The sequence below is a fragment of the Bos mutus genome, chromosome 10, assembly GCF_027580195.1.
Source record: "Bos mutus isolate GX-2022 chromosome 10, NWIPB_WYAK_1.1, whole genome shotgun sequence".
NCBI lineage: Eukaryota > Metazoa > Chordata > Mammalia > Artiodactyla > Bovidae > Bos > Bos mutus.
The window spans coordinates 58153182-58157587 of NC_091626.1; the positions used below are offsets into that span (position 1 = coordinate 58153182).

The 4406-nt window shown below is 41.4% G+C and overlaps 1 pseudogene; it reads right to left on the minus strand.

Moving 5' to 3' along the window:
- Window positions 1-1020: 1020 nt before the first annotated feature.
- On the minus strand, window positions 1021-1295 carry LOC102287172 (large ribosomal subunit protein eL43-like; annotated as a pseudogene).
- Between the last annotated feature and the right edge of the window lie 3111 nt (window positions 1296-4406).

A 4406-nucleotide genomic window follows, 5' to 3' on the forward strand; every position in this document is an offset into this window, starting at 1 on the left:
TGGATTATACTCAGCTTTATACCAACAAAGTCATAAAATACAATATTTAATTTTTTAATGGAATAAGAGGCACATAACGGCAAAAATGCCTATCTCAAAAGTCACAATGGGCTAAGTCATCAGCCCTGGCTTACGCAAAGATACAGGTGCAGAATAAAGTCTGGAACAGCAAATGATGATACCTAAAGAACTGTGGTGGAGAAGACTCTTGATAGTCCCTTGGACTGCAAGGAGATCCAACCAGTCCATTCTGAAGGAGATCAGCCCTGGGATTTCTTTGGAAGGAATGATGCTAAAGCTGAAACTCCAGTACTTTGGCCACCTCATGCGAAGAGCTGACTCATTGGAAAAGACTCTGATGCTGGGAGGGACTGGGGGCAACAGGAGAAGGGGACGACAGAGGATGAGGTGGCTGGATGGCATCACTGACTCGATGGACGTGAGTCTGAGTGAACTCCGGGAGTTGGTGATGGACAGGGAGGCCTGGTGTGCTGCGATTCATGGGGTCGCAAAGAGTCAGACATGACTGAGCGACTGAACTGAACTGAACTGAAAGCACTATGACCCCATACCCTGCAAAAGACACTTTTCTAAGAGGCTACTGTTAACCTACTACTAACTTCTTTACTCTTCACAATCCAATGATGTAGGTACAATTACCACCACCTCCATTATAGAGATAGAGAAATCAAGGCAGAATAGGATATGCTCCCCAAAGTCATGCAGATAATACACTCACACAGTCATCCAGAAAACCAGGGCACCTCTCCAGGCCCTGTAACTCTAGAGTCCCCACACTTAAGCTTTATGTGGACACACCTCAAATTATTCAGTTATCTGTGATAAAGAGTCTACTTTCTTTCCTTCCAGTCAGCCACAGGCCAGTAAAAAAACAAAAACAATAAAAACAAATTCCTTCAAAAAAGAAATATGAAACATAAAAAAGACAAGCGTTTTTTTTTTTTAACATAAATCAACCAATTTATTATAGGCTAGCAACATTATCAAACGGTGGTGCTTCTACTGGTCCTTCAATTCCTTCAGTCTTCTGATGGCAGACTTTACTGTGACAGCAGAGGTAGTGTTTTCATGCTGTTTTCATGCAGGAACCACAGTGCCAAATGCCCACAACTCATCTCTTTATCTTGGTCTTGTCACAGAAGGAGCAGGTATACTTGGCGTGCTGGCTGATTTCAATTTTCTTCACCATTTTCCCGAGGGAGGCACCATAACGGGTCCCGTATTTGCCCATGATTCTGACCTTCTTGGTGCGTTTCACCATGTTAACGCAACCTAGATCCAATCCCAAGAGCAAGACAGCTTTTTTTTTAAGGAAAAAAAAAAAAAAGATTAGCCTGGGGACTTCCCTGGCAGTCCCATGGTTAAGACTCTGCACTGCCAATGCAGGGGCACAGGTTTGATTCCTGGTCAGGGAACTAAGATCTCACATGCCATAAAGCATGGCATAGCCAAAAAACATTAAAAATAGATGAGTGAATAAATTAAAAGGCTTAAAAAGATAAGCCTAATTTAGAAAAGATTAAATTCAAGATAAAATTATGTTTCAGTAGTACTTTGATGTTGCAGTTGTGTCAAATTTCTATAAAAGTTGCTCATGCTTTCCATCAGTGTATATGTTTACCTGATCTCAAAGATTTGCAGACCAGCAAGAGTCTGTGTATCACACGTGAAGAGCACTGTTCTGGGGATCCCGTCAGTAGAGAGAGCTACAATCTCTCTCTCAGGAGGGGAGTGGAAAGAAGGCACAAGGAGGATGCCACCTTCCCAAAATGATGGTGAAAGGACTTGAGAAGGGGGAGGAGTGGGACTCGAGTCAATCAGGTCCAGACCTCTGTCAACCAACTCGAGGGGACACTTTATACCAAGCATCCACGTGTGACAAGCAGAGTGGGGCCATGTGGCCTGAGCCTCCTGCCGACTGAAGTCTCAAATTTTAGACTTTTGGTTCATGATCAGATGAGGTAATACGTACATGTCATCACTGAGGCATACTCACAGATCACAATAGATGTTCAAGTATAAATTTTAAATTGGGCCCCATTAACAGTCCACACTCCCTATGGTACTCTATGATTTGGTATTTTAAATTTAATCTCTAATTTGTCTTATGGATCATACCACCGCATTGCATTATACAATTCTGCATCAAAACCTAAAAATTTATTAATTGTAAAATGTATTGTTATATACCACAATTTTTTGTTTCCTTTCTATATTGAGTTTTACATCATAAGTATATGATCATATGACCCTTCAATCCTACCCCTGGACATATATCTGGAGAAAAACATGGTCTGAAAGGATACAGGCACCCCTGTGTTCACTGAAGGACTGTTTATAGTAGCCTAAATGCAAGCAAACTAAATGTCCATTGACAGAGGAATGGATAAAGAATATGTGGTACATAGATCATGGCATCTGGTCCCATCACTTCATGGGAAATAGATGGGGAAACAGTGGAAACAGTGTCAGACTATTTTTTGGGGCTCCAAAATCACTGCAGATGGTGACTGCAGCATGAAATTAAAAGACGCTTACTCCTTGGAAGAAAAGTTATGACCAACCTAGATAGCATATTCAAAAGCAGAGACATTACTTTGCCAACAAAGTAATGTCAAGGCTATGGTTTTTCCAGTGGTCATGTATGGCTGTTAGAGTTGGACTGTGAAGAAAGCTGAGCGCCAAAGAACTGATGCCTTTGAACTGTGGTGTTGGAGAAGACTCTTGAGTCCCTTGGACTGCAAGGAGATCCAACCAGTCCATTCTGAAGGAGATCAGCCCTGGGATTTCTTTGGAAGGAATTATGCTAAAGCTGAAACTCCAGTACTTTGGCCACCTCATGCGAAGAGATGACTCATTGGAAAAGACTCTGATGCTGGGAGGGATTGGGGGCAGGAGGAGAAGGGGACAACAGAGGATGAGGTGGCTGGATGGCGTCACTGACTCGATGAACGTGAGTCTCAGTGAACTCTGGGAGTTGGTGACGGACAGGGAGGCCTGGAGTGCTGCGATTCATGGGGTTGCAAAGAGTCGGACACGACTGAGTGACTGAACTGAACTGATATACCATGGAATATTACTCAGCCATTAAAAAGAATGAAATAATGTCATTCACAGTAACAAGGTTGGACCTAGAGACTGTCTTACTAAGTGAAGTAAGTCAGACAGAGAAGGAGAAATATCATATGACATCCCTTATATGTGGAATCTAGAAAGAAACGATACAAATGAACTTACAAAACAGAAAGAGACTCATAGACTTAGAAAATGAACTCATGATTGCCAGTGGGGAAATGATGAAGGGCAGGGATAGTTAGGGAGTTTGGGGCCAACATGTACACACTGCTACATTTAAAATGGATAACAAACAATGTCCTACTGTACAGCACAGCAAACTGCTCAATGTTGTGTGGCAGCCTGGATGGGAGGGGAGTCTGGGGGGAGAATGGATACATGTATATGTATGGCTGAATCCCTTTGTAGTCCACCTGAAACTGTCACAACATTGTTAATCAGTTATACTCCAAAATAAAAAGTTATTGTTTAAAAAAAAAATATATTGCTGAATAAGTAGAAGAAAGTAGGATGTTGTTAGCAGAATAATATTTTAAATATCCCAGGAAATAAGAGATCAACAAGCAGGCTGTTTATAGTAAATTCTATTTCCTTATCTCCAAAATGAAAATGACCAATTAGATGTAAAAGACCTTGAAAATATTAAACTGTTGTATTTAAGCTACTGGTTATTGGTAGTTTAAAAAACAAGACAAAAGGCCCTGAAATGGAGTCACTTAGGCTAAACCCATGTCATCAAACCAAGAACTAACTTTATTACAATTTTGGCCCTCCCTGAAACAGAATCTTAAACCAGCCAATCCAGAATTGCCTGACAAGGAATAGTTAGGTAATCGGTCTGATAGACACCCACTATCCCCTAAAGGAAAGTAACCTTGCAATAAACAACCCACTTTTCCCCTAGTGTAACTTCCTCGTTCCTGCTCCACTCTGCCTATAGAAGACTGTCATTTTATACAGCTCCTCACTCCTCAAAGTGCCTTTCTATCTGCTAGACTGAATGCTGCCTGATTCTAATCAATTTTTGTTCAAATCAACTCAAAGTGTTTAAAACACCTCAGTTTATCTTTAGAAGAGGAAACTGAGGAGACCTCCAAGATTCCCAGAAGCAGCAAACAACCAAGCTTAGGCACCTGAGGGCTGCTTGAGCTCGCTGCTTTCTCTCTGTCTCTGGAGGTGTGGGCAAGTCCCTCTTAGAACCTAGTTCAAAAGTTTTTACATTATGAGCTTTCAGACTTTATTTAACAATTTCTTTTTTCAGGGTCCATAAATTGGCTAGAGTCAGACTGAGTCTGACTTAAACCAGACAG